The following is an 18,652-nucleotide window of genomic DNA, read 5'->3' as shown; positions in this document are numbered from 1 at the left end:
CATAGGAACAAGCCAAATTATGACCAATCTTTCCTGGCACAAAACTTTTTCGGTGTATTTACTCCTCATTAATATGGAAACTCACTGTCCAGATAATGTATCGAGTGGCAATGCACAGAACATATATTAGGGCCCATGTAATTTTGTTGCAATAATATGGACACCAGTCAGATGAAATCTTAGCTTCCCCAACCTTCCTTGCATGTATTTTAAGAGCAGAACATCAGCAAAAAACTATGCGAAAGTGCATATGCCTGAGTGATGGCGTTACTTTTCTGATTTCATGCTCTAAAGTGCCAAGGTGCACAGTCGACATGCCTTACCAGTGACCCGATAGCATGAATTTATGGGAAGAATATCTTCTATGTAGCTTGCGTTGTATTAAAATCAGCATTCAACATTGGTCAGCCAACAGAGTACTGATACATGCTAGCGGTTCACAGGTAGGCTGCAAACAGCAGCAGTAGGTTATATGTCAACATCATAAGGCATTATAAGGCACCTCATGAACCACCAAGCACTTCAATCTGCCATACATTATTTCAAAGACAATGTTGATAGAAGAATGCACCTGAGGTTCCAAGACATTATTATTTCTAGTTTTTTGCCTTAGTATGCCCAGAAGCAGACCTTAATCAAAAAGTGTTCTAAGCATTTTTGGTTTTTCTTCACAACTTGTTATTCACTTTATGGACAGTTTTGCTCGTGAACGCATCATCGCTAACAAGAAAACGTGCGCAACCGAAACTTTCCACTTTTCTGGTCGAGTCTGTTATGGTGACCCTGTTTATAAGCCATTCTAGCCCTCAGGGCCTGTAGTGCCCCGGTGGGTATACAGACCGTCCACCTCGTATTAAGATCTCCAACACCGATGTGTGCACTTAGTGCTCGGCTTCCTGGTGCAAAATGTTTGGAATATGGCCTCGTTCTCCCACCTTCTGTGTTGTGTTGTGTTTAATGGCGCATAAGCAACTAAGGCTATCATGCGCCAAGCTCGGGGTAAAGAAAATTGTTTTATATAGGATGTTATACAAAAGAGTTGTGTTGTGTTGTGTTGGGTTTATTGGCGCATAAGCAGCTAAGGCTATCATGCGCCAAGAACAAGGTATGGAAAAAATATGCTTGAGCAGAGTTTGAAAACAAAGTGGATAAAAACGGTGGTGTAAAGGGCCTAAAAGTTATTTTACTAACTAGCTGATAAAAGACAAGAATTTTAAAAATGTCTGATAGAGAAACTTTTAAAGGTTGGGTTACCTCCGCAGACATCCTTGGCTTGGCAAGGATTTCGAGGCTCCCAACAACTCAGAAAAAGACCTCAGCTTCCTTCTCATGATTGAGAAAGTGGCTGAGGTGTATAACTGTATGCAGTGAAGAACAGGGTGAGTAAATTAGAGTTGATGAAGAATACTGGCTTCCCTTAAAAAGCTAAAAACACAGGGTATACTGACAAGTGCATCTTCGCCTAAAATCAATGCTGGATGAAAAGGAATGTGTTCTTTGTAAAAGGTAGTAAAATGTTTTTTCCTTAGTGATTCAAGTTCTGTACATGAGAATAATATGTGGTTTATTGTTAGATCATCTCCGCACTTTTCACAAAGAGGTTGGTCTTCTTTTGTAAGTAGGAAGTTGTGTGTGAGATGTGTGTGTCCAATACGGAGGCGGCATAAAATAACTTCGATGAAACGTTCTTGGTGGGAGCATGACTTCCATTCTTCTATAAATGGTTTTACTAAGTGGAGCTTATTATTACCTTCAATATTCCATTCAGACTGCCATTTATCTCTGAGCTTAAACTGTACTAACTTCATGCCATCTTTGTAGGGAATGTTCACTTTCTTTATTTCTTTGTTGCGAGCTTTTCCAGCACATTCATCTGCTTTCTCATTGCCAGCGATTCCAATGTGGCTGGGAACCCAGCAAAATTTTATGTCTTGTCCCTGTATTGTGGCGCTCGTTATGTTATGTATGATATCCCCGATTAGTGGTGTCACTGCATTTCTATGGTGAAGTGAGGTTAGTATGCTCAGAGAATCAGTGTAAATGATACTGCTCTGAATGTTCTCATTTATTATTTTTTCTAATGCCAGTAAGACTGCGTAACACTCGGCGGTGAAAATGGATGCACACTCAGGTAGCCGTACTATTTTTTCCCAATAATTCTGAACTACAGCACTTCCCACGTAGTGCGCCGATTTTGATCCATCGGTATAAAATGCTTCGTATTCTCCGTATTTTTCTTTGAGTGCTAAATATTCTTGTAATATCTGTTCATGTGGTGTATGTTTTTTCTGAAATTGTGTTAATGTGAAGTCGCACACAGATGGTAGGCAGTACCAAGGCGGGAGTGGATCAGGTTTGCGGGCAATATTAGGTAATATGTTCATTATGTCTAGTTCTTGGCATTTCTCTTCAAAGCGGAGAAGAAGTGGTCTGATTGCTAGAGGTTTGTTGGTAAATAGTGTTCGAGATGGACACTTTGTAACGAGTGGGTAACAGATGTGTTTAGGCTGGGAACGGATCTTTAAGATGTATGAGCATGTTAGCATTGTTCGTCTGTCTGCAAGTGGTGGTTCATTAGTTTCTACGTAAAGGCTTTTTATGGGTGATGTCCTGTAAGCACCAGTCGAAAGACGCAAACCCATATTGTGCACAGGGTCCAGTCGCTTCAAGTACGACGGCCTTGCTGATCCATACACTATGCAGCCATAATCTAAAACGGAACGTACTACAGAGCGATAAATCTGTAGAAGGCATACCCGATCAGAACCCCAGTGTTTGCGTGAAAGGACTTTAAGTATGTTCAGTGATAGCGACGCTTTCTTCTTTAGTGCGTTTATGTGAGGCAGGAAAGTAAGCTTTTTATCGAAGGTGATGCCTAGAAATTTGTGTTCCTTTTTTAAAGGCAGTGTGGTTTGGTTTAGGTGTAATGTGGGATCTGTGTGCAAGCCTCGTTTGAGTGAAAAAAGTAAGGCTACTGTTTTCTGTGGTGAGAACTGGAAACCATTCTTGTCTGCCCATGTTGCCAGTTTGTTGATTGTAAGTTGTACTTGTCTTTCACATGTAGATATATTGGAAGATGTGCACGCTATCTGAAGATCGTCGACATAGACTGAATGTGTTATGGACCTTGGTATAATTTTGTTAAGAGAATTCATTTTTACAATAAAAAGAGTTGTGCTTAAAATACACCCTTGAGGCACTCCATTTTCCTGAATAAAATCCCTTGAAAGGGTTGAGCCTAGACGAACTTTAAATGAACGGTTAGTCAAAAAGTCTTTAATTGAGTTCAGCATTCTGCCACGGATGCCAAGCTCAGCTAAGTCCTGGAGGATCCCGAACCTCCAGGTAGTATCATATGCTTTTTCTAAATCAAAAAAGACGCTAAGACAGTGTTGCTTGTGTATAAAAGCCTCTCTGACCGTATTTTCAAGGCGGACTAGGTGGTCTGTAGTGCAGCATCCCTTTTTAAATCCACACTGATGGATATCAAGAAGTTCACCAGATTGAAGAACAAAGGTTAGTCTTATATTTAGGACACTTTCGAAGGATTTGGCAAGGCAACTAGTCAGGGCTATGGGTCTATAACTGCTAGGAGAAGTTGGGGGTTTACTAGGCTTAAGAAGCGGTACAATAATAGCTTTCTTCCAGACTTCCGGTATTTTCCCAGACATGAATATTGTGTTAAAGAATCTTAAAAGTGCGTTCACGGCTGGCTCGGAAAGATGCGCAAGCATTTCATAGTGTATTTCGTCGGGTCCTGGAGCAGTTTTTTTGCCGGCAGATAGTACTTTATTGATTTCTTGGAGGGTAATTAGACAATTGTATTTTTCATTTGTGCCTCCACTTGTTGGGAGCCTCTGTTTTCCAGCTGTGTTTTTGTATTTTAAAAAAGACTGTGTATAGTGAGATGAACTTGAAACTGCAGCGAAATGTTCCCCTAGTATGTCTGCCTGTTCCTCTATGCTTGTTTGTGTGCCGGGTGTTGTTAAAAGCGGAATTGTGAATGGTGAAAAGCTACCGTTTAATTTTCGAACCTGCTCCCACATTTTTTTAGATGGGATCTGACTGTTGATAGATGAAACATAATTCTGCCATGAAGCTTTCTCGGCACTGCGACGGACGTACCGAGCTTTAGCTTTTGCTTTTTTAAAAATTAAGAGATTTTCATGTGTCGGATACCTACGGAATTTACCCCAAGCTCTGTTTTGTTGTTTTTTAGCTTCTTTACATTCTTTTGTCCACCATACTTTATGGTTTTGTCGCGTCACTCCCGACGACTGAGGAATAGCTGTGAGTGCGGCAGTTATGATAAAATTAGTGAACTTTTCATTTATCTGGTCGATGGAGAGATTATCTAAAAGTATATTTTCTAAATTTGCCTTTGCTCTAAAAAGTGACCAGTCGGCGAGGTGAAGCTTCCAGCGCCGTGGCCTTGTGGGGATTATTTCGGGTGGGGATGTTAAAGTGATTAGTATAGGGAGGTGATCGCTGCCATATGGGTTGTCAATGACATCCCATTTAAAATCATTAAAAACAGAAGGTGAGCTAAAAGACAAATCTAAAAAGGTCATTTTCCCCGAGGCAGGGGAGCAGTAGGTGGCTTTTCCTGTATTTAAAAGACATACATTGTTTGTGAGGATAAAATCGATTATTTGACCCCTAGAGTCACAGTGCTCGCTTCCCCAAAAGGGGGAGTGAGCGTTAAAGTCCCCAACTACTAGATACGGTTCTGGAAGTTCATTGATCAGTTCTTGTAAATCGGGGACTGTTAATGTAGAATGTGGAGGAATATATACCGAACAGAGAGAAATTGTTTTATGGCTGACGACACTGACCGCAACAGCTTCAAGCTTCGTTTTGAGTGCGATTTCTCGAGCAGGGACGCCGCTTTGCACGACAATCGCGACGCCTCCAGAGAGTCTATTTGCCTGTTCACGATCTCGTCTAAAAGTTTTATAATGCTTCAGGATGTTCATATGTTGCGGACCTAGATTGGTTTCCTGGAGACATAAGGCTACGGGTGACATTGACCCTAAAATGTTTTTTATGTCATCGTAATTTCTCAATATTCCTCTACAGTTCCACTGAACTAGAAAAGCCATGTTTATGTTTTGGGGTAGGAGCAACGAGAGGTTTACTTATGTTCTGGGGCCGTTATGGTAGCCCTGCCTTTTTTTCGCTCAAGAGAGCTGTTCCGCCGCTGTAGAGCAGGCGGGCTGGGAGTTTGGTCCATCACCTCGGAAGAGGTGCTGGACGACCGCGAAGAAGCCGCGGGTGTGTGGGTGTCAGGCCTCCCCCGACGGGGGGAAGTCCTGCGGGATGCTGACTTGTGGGCCGGCACTCCCTGGCTTGTAGTTGGCAGAGCAGCTTTCGCTGTCTCGGCCTGGGGCGTGGATGGCACTGCCACAGGCGCGGTGGAAGTGGCCGCGGCAGGTGCCGGAGCGCTGTGTGGTGCTACGCCCCCGCGCACCACATCAGCGAAGTTAGGTTTCGCTGTGAAGGAGAATGTGTTGGTAAGCGCAAAACGCCTCCTCGCTTCTTTGAATGAAATGTTTTCTTTGGTCTTAATGGTGATGATTTCTTTTTCCTTTTTCCAGGACGGACACGCCCTGGAGTATGCAGCGTAATCTCCTTCACAATTCGCGCAGCGTAGGGCTGCGTCGCATTCCTCAGAAGGGTGGTCCTTCGAAGCGCATTTCGCGCAGGTTTTGCGGCCGCGGCAACTCTGTGAGCCGTGGCCAAACTTCTGACAGTTAAAACAGCGGCGGGGATTGGGTATGTAGTGTCTGACGGTGATTTTCAGGTATCCAACATCGATTGTTTCGGGCAAACTGCTGGTGTTAAACGTGAGGACCATGTGTTTGGTGTCTATTTCTTTGTTGTCTTTGCGGATTTTGATTCTGTGCACGTCAATTACATTTTGATCAGAAAGTCCTTCAAGCATTTCGGTTTCTGTTAGATGGATGAAGTCAGCTTCTGAGATAACGCCTTTAACTGTGTTAAGAGATCGGTGGGGAGTCACGGAGACAGAGATGTCCCCTATGGAAGCAATGTTTGAGAGTTTCGAGCATTGGATGCTCTCACGGAGTTCGAGGAGTAGGTCGCCGCTGGACATTTTGGATACCTTGTAGCCAGGCCCTAAGGTATCTGTTAAACATTTGGTTACAAGAAATGGGGATATTATTCGAGCTTGCTTTTGGTCACTGTTGCTATGTATCACATGAAACTTTGTGAATGTAGGTTTCTTTTTTGAAAAAAAGTCTGCTGCCTCGTTCCGCACTCTTTTAAGAGAGCGATCAGGTTTTGAAAGGGGGGGAGCCATAAAAAATTGATGTTTTTCGGTCATGGTGCCAGCCACCCACCATGGAGTCCAACAAGGGGACGCGACAGGAACTTGAAAGAAAGTCCTGCCCACGCCAGCTGTACACCTTAACTATATAACCTAATATGACTCAACACAGGGTAGTTGGTCACACACGGTTAACCCTCGCCGCCAGGAAAAAGAGGAAAAAACCAAGAAGGGAGGAGGATACAGGAGAGTTGTTAGAAAGGAGATAGGAAAGTGAAAGATGGAGAGGAGAACAGGAAAAGGCGACTGCCGATTTCCCCCGGTCGGGTCAGGCCGGAGGTGCCGTCTACAGGAAGCTGGGGCCAAAGTGGTGTGTTGCCTCCGCCGAGGGGCCTTAAAGGTCCAAACGCTCGGCATCGACTCAACCACCAGGATCCCCTTTTCCCCGGACACGGCGATGCCACGCACGGCTAAGCGCGGATGCTCGGGTCCGTGGTGACGCATTGTTCACCATCATCCCCCTGTGGGGATGTCCCTGCGGATGCTCGGGTTAACCCCGTGGTGTCGCCACTCACCAACGTCTGCATGCTGCAGACGCCTCCCTGCGGGGAGTTCTCCCACCTTCTGTCAACAAAATACACCTTGTGCCATTTGATGGTGTTTAGGCCATTAAAATTATTCGCTATCATAAAAAAAAGAAAAAAAAAGAAAAAAATTGGAGAGGGTATTTGATAATGATCAAAAAAACAAACCTAGGTGGCAGGTGGGCCACCTAGGTCGCATGACCTTGTGGCATCGTCACAGGTTGCCCACTGGATCATGAGCGAAGTGCCCACTATGGCAGGTGGCAGTTAAATTTATGATTGGCCACGACATGTTGCTCGGGAAGAACAATGTTGGTCACACAAGCCCCAGGCAGTTGGCAGCCATCGCAGGGCAGTGGCACAATGCTTAGCCGCTGCATCACTGTGCCAGGAGTGGTATGAGGACTTCCAGGTATTTATGATTGCAAAGTAGAAAATGAACAATTACACATATACGGGCATTAAGCCATTAACGCATCACACTCTTAAGGAAGAGCTTAAACACCCTCTCCAATTTTTTCTTTTTTTGTGATAGCAAATAATTTAATGGCCTAAACACCATCAAATGGTACAAGGTGTATTTTGTTGACAGAAGGTGGGAGAACAAGGCCATACTCCAAACATTTTGCCCCAGGAAGCAGAGCACCAAGTGCACACATCGGTGTTGGAGATCTGAATACGAGGTGGACGGTATGTTATTTGTTGCCTCAGGGCAGAAAGAAAGTTGTGAAGGTAAAAAAGACCTCCTTCTTCCATCTGTGCTGTGCTAATTGCTATCCAAGAAACACTTTGCTCTGTAGCTGCCGTTACCTTGTTTTCTACAGTTCACATGCCCAGAAATCTGCCTGAACATACATCATCGCCTGATGGCTTGCATCCTGTAACCCATTCGAATTGAGTGGGTCCTACATGACCTGCTGAGTTCACAAACGTCTGCAGATTCTGCAACTCGCCTGGCCACCCAACCCTCACCACTAGCTATAGTCGGATACAACTTAAGTCTGCAGTGAAGCTCCACCCACATTCAGCCTCTGCACACAGAATTCCCCCACGACAAAAAAGTACTTGTGTTGTTGTCACTGTGTCTCTGTCCCTGTCTTTGTGGTGCCACAGCAGTATGAAAAAGTAGTCTGCTGCTTAAACGTTTCTTGTTACCTAAACAAGAAGCTTATTACAAGAAAACGAATTATGAGCTCTATTATTTTGATACGTGGATTGTTTGATATAGTCAAACATTAAAAAGCTGACTTCGTTTACAGTTGCAATTGGCCAGCTGAGTAATATAGGATGCCGCGGACCGAGGCCCAGTGTTAGCAACTGCTGTTTTTTTAAGTTGTATCCTACTATAGGTTGCTTCTCTGGGGATTTTTAGAGCGTAGCTCTCCGGCGCTCGTTTGTTGGTTGAGCCGCGTTGTCGTCGGTGTAACCGAGAGCGAGAGGAGGACAGCGCTTGAGACCGGTTGTGCCCAGCGAACGAAAGTACTGGCGCTCGCTCATAATGGCGCCAGAGTGGTGCGCCCGTCGTCCATCAGGTAGGGTGGCTCGGGGAGGGAAGTGCGTGCGACGGCGCACGCACCCGCGCGCTGCCTCCGCGCAGTCGCGCCACACTCCGCTCCGTTGGTGGGCGGTGCTGTCAAATGAGCAGCGTGCGATAGATTGTCCGCGTCGGTCACGCCACTCACAGCGTTGTCTTCCTAGTATTAACCGACTGCTAATGAACCCTGCAGGCACTGCTGCAGAAGGTTAATATCTCCATCTTTTTTCTACCACAAATCCACCTTCATGTCAAACAAAAACTGGGAGAGAAGTCTTAAAGAGAGAGTTCGGAAAATAAAGATTGCTTTGTAATCTTTCAAATTCTTTACCTCAGTATACCGCAAAAACAAAACACCTGCAGAGCTGCGCTCAAATTTCGCATTAGGAAGTATCGCAATCGTCCTTAAATTTTTTTTACTGAATTTTTTGCTCACGCCCAACGACGACGAAAACGCCGGCTTTTCCGCACTAACGTTCAGAACGATCGCGTTTTGTGACCTGCAATGCCAAACCGTAAACGGGCAAACTATCTGCTCTTTTCAAGAATCCATAGACGTGAATTCACAGGTCCGCGGGATGCTCTTCCGAGGCTGTGCGTATTTCTGTACGCACTGCTGTGACTAACAGCATAATGTAGCTAGCTCATGAGAACGGAAGTACATCAAACATACTTACAAGATCGTTGTTGTCGCCCCGTGGTGCATCTGTAGAGCTAACATTTGTCTCCGCTTCCGACAAGTCGGCGCCGTCCTCACTTGATCCATCCGTGGAGTAGACGTCGTCATCAGCCGGCGCTGTGGAGTCAGCATCGTCCTCAGTTGGCTCATCTGGAGAGTCGCGAGAACTGTCGCTGCATGATGTCACGGAAACCATGTCGCTTTGGTCGTCAGCGGACGGTCTGTGGTCAGCGCTGGACTCCACAGGCTGTCCTGTCAAAACAGCAGGACCACTGGAAAAGACTTCGGCGTTTGGCGCATCTGTTGATCCATGGCCCGGGATCGCGGATTCACTCTTTTGTCCGGCGATATTTCTGCTTTCTTTGATAGCGTTTGTCTTCAGCTTAAACCTGTGCTTCGATCGAATGGGTACTTCGGTACTTCTGTCCCACATGTATTTCCCGTACTTCCTCTTTGAAGCCATTTGCTGGCAGCACTAAAAGCAGCAGGCCAACTCGAAGCTTCGAAACAACGGATAGCTTCAAGCCGTAAACGATTTGACAAGGGCGAGAACGTTTTTTTCAGAACAGTTTCCTGCGCCCACAACACCCCAAACACTTGCCGTCCGTTCAGTTCAGCGCCAGGACGACAAAAGACTGCGTCAGCCCCAAAAATCTACTGAGCGGCGCGACTCCACGAGGGCGTCGTCACTTCCTGATGAGATGAATTTATGAGTCGTGCAATAATAATAATAATTATTATTATAATAATGATAACAATAATAAATCTTTATTAGTTACCATTAATACCTATAGCTATGACATTTTGTATGGCAGAGCCCAGGAGCGGGGCAGTCTTCAGGAACAATGGCACGCACTTGTCCAGTACAATAGGTTTAAGTATACTGTTAGAGGAAACACTGAAAAGTCAAAATGGTATTTTATAAGTATTCAATTGAATTAATTACTTGTACAGGGAGACAAAATAGAGGACACAATAAGCATATTTAACAATGCCGTTGCGCACGCACACTATAGGAGAAAAGTAACTGCATCGAGTGCTCCAAAACATTAGAACAGAATTAAAGCGGCATGCACCAATTATTTTTGAAATTCAAAAAGCTCTCTTCACCTTCTGTAAGTGATTGGGCACAGTACACAGTGCGAACAAAGCTTGAACATTTGCGCGCGAGCGGCTTGAACTTGATTACTTTTGTATTTTGTAAATAGTGTACAAAGCTCCCTTGTCCTTTCTTGCTATCGCTCTCCTCTATACTTCTCTCCTCACTATCCTCTCCTTTTCCCTTTCACTTCCGCCGGCTGCAGCTCGGGTGCTTAAATATTAATTGGATAGCAATTGCCGCGGCCGGCAATATTCGTTTCCTTCAGCTTTCTATTTTCTTTTTAAACAACCCACAACCACCACCACCAACACCTCGGGGGGGTTCAGCCTTCGGGCTGCAGTCACTTGTTTTTTCAGCCAGCGTCCGCTTCGGCGGACGCAGTTGTTGCTGCGACGCCTGTCTTTTCTTTTCTTCTCTTTCCTCTGATCTTTTAACTCTCCTCTATCTGCTCGTGGCAGCGGTGGTGGCTCGGCGCGATTTCCTTTTCATCCTTCTCTCAGTCGCAACAACACCACCACCACCTCAAAAAACTCTTTTTACTCCGGGTGCTGTTGTTTTTTGAAAATTTGGTTTTTAAAGCATGGAAACAGTAACTGCCTCACATATCTTGGTGGACACCCGAACCGCGCCGTAAGGGAAGGAGTAAAGGAGGGAGTGAGAAAAGAAAGAGGTGCCGCAGTAGAGGTCAACTGAATATGAGCACCTTTCGCGTTTCGCCTCCATCGAGAAGCGGTCTCCGCGTTCGGGTGCGATCCCGGAAACTCCGGCTCAGTATCTGAGCGCTCTAAACTAAACAACCACTGCAGGTCAGGCCCATGGGCCTCACCCGCAGGAACCGTCCTGCAGGACTCGTGATATGCTGCGTTCCAAGAACTGTTCACTTGCTGGCTAACTTTGAGGCTTCTTGCAGTTAACAAGATACAGATGTGTCGCATGTTTTCTGTAGTTTAGAGACAATGACAATTCCTTCGAAGCGCTACATCGATGCATCAGCGGCGCAGGGACTGCCTTCCTTTGTCGATGTAAAAACTACAGCTTTATTATGCGATAGCAGCCCAGCTCGCTCGGTCGAAAAGCCGTCGGCGCAGTCGGCATCGCGTGTCGGAAATAATCGGAGGCTGTGTAAAAAAAAATCGAACCATGCAAACCGTTTGTCGCAGAATGTTCCGGGTGGTGTCACACGATTCAGCGTTTCGTGCAACTATAGCTCGCGGCAGAGATTCGAAGCGACCTATAATCGGAGGCGGCGTAAAAGAAATCGTATCATGGTAATATGTGGTTTAGAGATTGATGATTGATTGGTGTGTGAGAGGCGATGGCGAGTTAATGAAATCATTGCAGTAAATTGATTAAAGTATTAATTAAGAAATAAAAATGAAAATATTGGAAAAAGGAAAGCTGTCAAAATGTTGTGTTGTGTTTAATGGCACATAGGCATCTAAGGCCATCATGCACCAAACACAAGGTAATAGGGAAAGTTTTCTGTGTGATTTAATAAAAATGTGGTGTAAAGGGCCTAAAAAGTTTAACTACCTAGTAATAACAGACAAAACGAGATTTGAGAATGGCTAATGGTAAAAGCTTTAAAAAAAAACATGGTCAGGCAACCTCAGCGGCCATCCTTGGCTGGTCAAGGATGTCGAGGATCCCAACCAAACAAATAAAAGCCTCAGCCTTCTTCTCAGGAATGAGAAAGCGGCTGAGGTGTATCATGCAATAAAGCGAGCCAGTGGTTCAATGTTTACAGTTTTTCGAGTAAGCCTGCTTCTTTTAAAAAGTTAAAAATAGAAGGTATGTTAACAATGGCATTATCATGTAAGAGCAGTGTTGGATGGAAAGGAATGCATTCTTTATAAAATTGACTGAAGTATGTTTTTCTTAGTTTTTCAAGTTTAACACAGGAGATTAAAATATGGTTAACCGTAAGTTCGTCTCCGCATTCTTCGCTAACAGGTTTGTCTTGTTTGGTTAATAGGAAGTTGTGCGTAAGGTGCGTGTGGCCTATTCGGAGATGGCATAAGATTATTTCTTTGAAACGTTCCTGGTACACACACGATTTAAATTCACGTAAGACAGGTTTTACTAAGTGTAATTTATTATTTACTTCACTGTTCCAAGCCGACTGCCATTTTCTCTTTAGTTCCCTTTCTACTAATTTCATGCAATCATTAAAAGGTATATCTATTTTTTTTTTTATTTCCATGCCGCGAGCTTTAGTAGCACACAAATCTGCTCTCTCATTGCCTTTTATTTCTACATGGCTCGGGACCCAGCAAAGTTTTATGTTTTGTCCTCGTGCTGTGGCTGTTACTATGTTGTGTATGATGTCACCAATTATAGGAGCGATTGCGTTTCCAGAGTGGAGAGCTGTAAGTACGCTTAAGGAGTCTGTATAAATAATACTCTTTGGGAGGTACTCGTTAACTATATTTTCTATGGCCACACAGACTGCGTAACTTTCTGCAGTGAAGATGGATGCACTCTGTGGAAGTCGTACTGTTTTCTCTGAATTCCCTCGTACCACTGCGCTTCCTACGTAAACATCCGTTTTTGATCCATCAGTGTAGAAATCTGTAAAACTACGGTATTTTTCTTCGAGAGCAAGGAATTCTTGTATTATATGTTGTTGTGAGGTTTGCTTTTTACGAAACTGTGTAAGGGTGAGATCACAGATTTCAGGAAAATTGTACCATGGAGGCAGCGGATCTCGTCTTTGAGCAATAGCAGGTAATGTGTCTAGTACACTGAGGTTTTGGCACAACTCTTCGAAACGCAGGAGGAGTGGCCTTATAGCTAGCGGTTTGTTGTTAAATAGTGTTCTTGGTGGGCAATTTGTGACTATGGGGTAACAAAGATGTTTGGGCAGCGAGCGGATTTTTAAAATGTACGAGCATGTGAGCATGGTTCTTCGGTCTGTAAGTGATGGTTTGTTGGTTTCTACGTAAAGACTGTTTGTGGGTGATGTCCTGTAGGCACCAGTAGAAAGACGCAGACCTAAGTTATGTACTGGATCCAGTCGTTTAAGGTATGATGGTCTCGCTGACCCATATACTATACATCCATAATCAAGGATAGAACGTACTACAGAGCGGTAAATTTTTAAAAGGCATGTCCTGTCGGCCCCCCAATGTTTTCGTGACAATACTTTAAGTATGTTAAGGGATCGGGAGGCTTTCTTTTTCAGTGTATTTATATGAGGCAGGAAAGTTAGTTTTTTGTCAAAGGTTACGCCTAGGAATTTGTGTTCACATTTTACGGGTAGGTGTGTATTGTTCAGGTGTATGAGTGGGTCGGCTTGTAGGCCTCGTTTGAGAGAGAACATTATGGCCACTGTTTTCTGAGTAGAGAACTGGAATCCATTCCTGTCTGCCCATGCTGCTAGTTTATTTATTGTCAATTGTACTTGTCTCTCGCAAGTTGATATGTTGGTTGATGTACAGGCGATCTGGAGGTCATCAACATAAACTGAGTACATAACTGATGTTGGGATTATTTGGGCTAACGAATTCATTTTTACGACAAAGAGTGTAGTGCTTAAAATGCACCCCTGTGGTACTCCATTTTCCTGAACAAACTTCTTTGAGGTGGTTGAGCCAAGGCGTACGTGAAAGGAGCGATTGGATAGGAAGTCCTTTATGCAGTTCAACATCCGTCCCTGGATGCCAAGCTCTGCTAAATCGCGGAGGATACCGAACCTCCAAGTGGTGTCGTATGCCTTTTCGAGGTCGAAGAAGACAGCGAGACAGTGTTGCTTGTATATGAAAGCCTCTCGAACAGTATTTTCGAGGCGAACTAAGTGGTCTGTTGTGGAGTGTCCTTTTTTAAAACCACATTGATGGCTATCTAGAAGTTCACAGGATTGAAGGACAAAAGTTAACCGTATATTCAGGACACTTTCGAAGGATTTGGCGAGGCAACTGGTAAGGGCTATGGGTCTATAACTGCTAGGAGAGGTTGGTGGTTTCCCGGGTTTAAGAAACGGTACAATAATAGCTTCTTTCCAGGCTTTCGGTATTTTCCCTGACACCCAAACTTTGTCAAAAAAACTTAAAAGTGCCTCTACGGCAGGTTCAGAAAGATGGGCTAGCATTTGGTAATGTATTTGGTCTGGGCCGGGCGCAGTATGTTTACCGGCAGAAATTACTGTTTTGATCTCTTGTATTGCAATTAAATTATTGTAGGGTTCATTTGTACCACAACCTGTCGGCAGTCTTTGCTTCTCCGCTGTGTTTTTGTGTTTTAGAAAAGCTGCTGTGTAGTGGGATGAGCTGGAAATGGTAGAAAAATAGTCGCCTAAAATATCTGCCTGTTCTTCTAAACTCGTCTGTACACCGGGAGCTGTCAGAAGGGGGATTGTGAATGGAGAGTAGTTGCCATTTATCTTTCTGACCTTCTCCCACATTTGTTTTGATGTGGTGGAGCTGTTTATCGATGAAACGTAATTTTTCCAAGAGGACTTTTTGGCACTACGACGAATATATCGAGCTTTCGCTCTTGCCTTTTTAAATTTTATAAAAATCTCCTGAGTAGGGTATCTACGAAAAGTTCCCCAGGCTTTGTTTTGTCTCTTTTTTGCTTCTTTACACTCTTTTGTGTACCAATATTTGTGATTTTGGTTTACTATTCCGGAGGATTGAGGAATAGCTTGGCGTGCAGCAGCAATAATACAGTTCGTGAAAAATTCGTTAAGTTCGTCTACACTCAGGTCGTCAGAAACTATTTTGTCTAGGCTGGCTTTTTCACGGAACAGTGCCCAGTTGGCTAGGTGCAGTTTCCACCGTTGCGGTTTAGTTGGGATTATTTCGGGTGAATTGGCTGAGCTAATTAGTATGGGTAGATGATCGCTTCCATATGGGTTATCTAAAACATACCAATTGAAATCTGTAAAAATAGAGGACGAACTAAAAGATAAATCTATACAACTCATTTTTCCTGAGCTAGGAGAACAATAGGTTGGCTTGCCAGTATTTAGGAGACAAATGTTATTGCAGAGTATAAAACCTTCAATCAACTGACCTCTAGTGTCGGTTTTCTCACTGCCCCAAAAGCAGGAGTGGGCGTTAAAATCTCCTATCATCAAAAATGGTTCTGGTAATTGATCTAAAAGGTCTTCTAAGTCATGGGTTGTTATTTTAAGATGAGGGTCAATGTATACGCAGCACACTGTAATTGTTTTAAATGTGTGTAGGATGACTGCCACGGCTTCTAATCTGGTTTTAAGCTTGTGTTCTCGGGCTGCAATACCATATTTAACTATGATGGCTATGCCACCCGAAAGCCGGCTCGCCTGCTTCTCGGTCACGGCGGAAGAAGTTAGTGTTTCAAAATGTTTTCGTGTTTGGGGCCTAAATTTGTCTCTTGTAAACACAAGGCGACAGGTGAGTGCGTGGCTAATATATCTTTTATGTCGTTTAGGTTATGTAAGAGTCCCCTACAGTTCCAGTGTATGAATGCCATGTTGTAGATAGTGGAGAACTAGGTTAGGTTTTCGGGCGCCCTGATACGGGGCTTCTCTTTTTTTTCGGTCTACGGAGCCCCGCCGTCCTTGCGACGTCGATGGCACGGGGCTGCCTGGACTTGTGTCCATCGTATCCTCCGATACGCTGGACGATCGTGCGAGACGCACGGTTATTTTCGTGTTTGGCCTCTCCGTGGGGGGAGGGGCCTTGGGGCCCGCTGACCTGGAGGTCCGCGTGGCCTCTTTCGTGGGTGGTGGCGCAACGCTAGCTGCAGCCACCAGGGGCACGGGTGGCCCTGCTCCAGGCTCACTGTGTGAGGCCTGGCTAGGTGCCAGAGGCCGTTGTGATGCTGTGCCCTGTTGCACCACAACGGAGAAGGTGGGTTTGTGCATAGATGATGTGACTCGTTTTCGAGCTTCCCTGAAGGTTATGTTTTCTTTCACCTTGACTGTCACAATTTCCGTTTCTTGTTTCCAAACTGGGCATGCACGTGAGTACGCAGGATGGCTGCCCTCACAATTTACACACAGGTGTGGTACAATTTCACATTTCTCTGAGTCGTGTTCATGGGAAGCACATTTCGCGCATGTTAGTTGGCCCCGGTAGCTCTGAGAGCTGTGGCCGTACCTTTGGCACTTGAAGCAGCGTCGCGGATTTAGAATATACTGTCTGAGTTGGTGTTTCATATAACTTATTTCTACGGAGTCTGGGAGGATGCTCGATGCGTCTCATTTTTATCCTGTATACATTAGTGACGTTTTGTTCCTTTAAGCCTTCCAGAAGTTCTTCGTCAGTTACATATTTGAGGTCATCGTCCGAGATAACTCCCCGAACAGTGTTCAACGACCGGTGTGGGCTGATTGTGATCGGGATTTCTCCAAAGGTTTTCACTTCAGGCAGTTTTTCTTGTTGATGGTTGTACAAAATTTCTAAGAGTAGGTCGCCATTTGCTAGCTTTTTGATTTTATATCCTTCTCCAATGGCATCTGTCAAGGTCTTGGTAACAGTGAATGGAGATACGAGTCGAGCAGTCTTTTCTTCATCTTCGCTGTGAACATGAAAACGTGGGAATGTGGTTGCATTCTTTGTGAAAAACTTCGATGTCTCGGTGCGCCCTCTTTTCCGAGGGAGATCCGTGTTGAAAAAATGGGAAGCCATAAAAAATGTTTGGTGTTCGGCAACAGTGCCAGCCGCCCACCGCGGAGCCCAACATGGGGATGGGACAGGAACTTGAAAAACAAGCCCTGCCCACACCAGCTGTACACCACTACTATAACCCAATATGGCGAGACACAGGTTTGTCAGCCACACAAGGTTAACCCTCGCCGCCAGGAAAAAAGGAAAAGACCAAGAAGAGAGGAGGATACAGGAAAGTTGTAAGAAAGGAAATAGGAAAGTGAAAGATAGAGGGAAGAACAGGAAAAGGCGACTGCCGATTTCCCCCGGTCGGGTCAGGCCGGAGGTGCCGTCTGCAGGAAGCTGGGGCCAAAGTGGTGTGTTGCCTCCGCCGAGGGGCCTTAACCCTTTCGCTGTCGGGTGTTTCTGCCCGTGATGCACCCCCAGTGTCGCACACTTCCGGGATGATGGTCCCGCCGTTTCAACGTCAGAATCTGACAATACGGAACTCGCCTCTTCCTCGGATGAGACGCTGTCAGAGTCCGAATCCGAGCTCGCTGGCTCGTATTTAGAATCTGAAGAGCCACCACTCCAATGCGCAGAGGAAGGTCCCGCGCGGTCAGCCATATCCGAAAGTAACCGCGCGCAGCGGGGGTGTGCTTTCAGTGGCCCGCAAAACGGAGAGAGATGGGACGCTGTGTAATAAAGATGAGAGAGGGAGATGGAAAAAGGCTAAAACAAAGTTGAGGGGCTTTGCTTTTGCTGCTGCCAGCCGCAAGCGAGGGTGCGACGAGAGAGCGAAAGCAGCGATCGAGTCATGTGTCAGTCTCTTTGACTCTCGGAGTGGCAACAGCGCGCGCCCTTGAACTTGAAGCGCCGTAGCTCATACGCCGACAGAAGAAAAATAAGAACCTGCAAAACAGCGGCAGATGGCAGAACAACCCTTGGACCCATAACCACACGCGCGCGTCATGATCCGGCAAACGCAGAGCGACCCCGCCACTCAGCAAAGAGAGAGGGGTGGGATGGCAGTCGCTCCGTACTCTTCAATACACGTACCAAAACAGTAAGGGGCGAAAATACGAACTTGTACAAAGATTCAACAGATGGCGCAGCTAGTCCAAGAGCGTCAGCTTTGCGCTCAAGCGCGAAATTTTGAACGCACGATAGAGAACGTACCAGTACGTCAGTGACACTGTGGGGGGAAGCGCGAAAACGTACCGGTACGTCCGTGACAGTGAAAGGGTTAAAGGTCCAAACGCTCGGCATCGGCTCAACCACCAGGATCCCCTTTTCCCCGGACACGGCGATGCCACGCACGGCTAAGCGCGGATGCTCGGGTCCATGGTGACGCATTGTTCACCATCATCCCCCTCCGGGGATGTCCCTGCGGATGCTCGGGTTAACCCCGTGGTGTCGCCACTCACCAACGTCTGCATGCTGCAGATGCCTCCCTCCGGGGAAAAGCTGTCAAAATGCACATAATGAAAAGCCAATGATTAATTATGCGAATTAAGACATTTAGAATGTGTAATTAATCAATTATTTAAAGTAATTGAAAAATATTGAAAAATGCGTTCAAAGGCGTCAAACTGCTGAGAATGGAGCCTAAACCCATTACGCTATTGCGTCATACCCTTGAGTGGGAGCTTAAGTATCCTTTGTACATTTTGCAATTCCATCACATTGAAATAAATGTTTTACAATCATTCCTCGTCTTGGACTGCGTTTTGACCGTAGAGGCCTCGGAGGGAGAGGTGGGCTGCGGTTAACTGGCTCCCCAATGAGCACGCACGAATGCATTGCTGAGCCTGAACTGGGAACATCAGTTGGTTTCTGCTCTTTTTTACCAATAAATATGTGCGAAGCTCGACGGCTCGACGATCGAG

The 18,652-nt window shown here is 45.4% G+C and overlaps 1 long non-coding RNA gene across 1 annotated transcript in view; it reads right to left on the bottom strand.

The window, feature by feature from the left end:
• The window catches only part of LOC149362450 (uncharacterized), a 103,444-nt gene that overhangs the window by 5,410 nt on the left and 79,382 nt on the right, over positions 1-18,652 (bottom strand). The window lies entirely within an intron of this gene.

The sequence above is a fragment of the Amblyomma mixtum genome, chromosome 2 (genome assembly GCF_055824585.1).
Source record: "Amblyomma mixtum isolate Tamu chromosome 2, ASM5582458v1, whole genome shotgun sequence".
NCBI lineage: Eukaryota > Metazoa > Arthropoda > Arachnida > Ixodida > Ixodidae > Amblyomma > Amblyomma mixtum.
The sequence above is the reverse complement of the archived record's forward strand: the minus strand, read 5'-3'. Positions and strand labels throughout refer to the sequence as shown.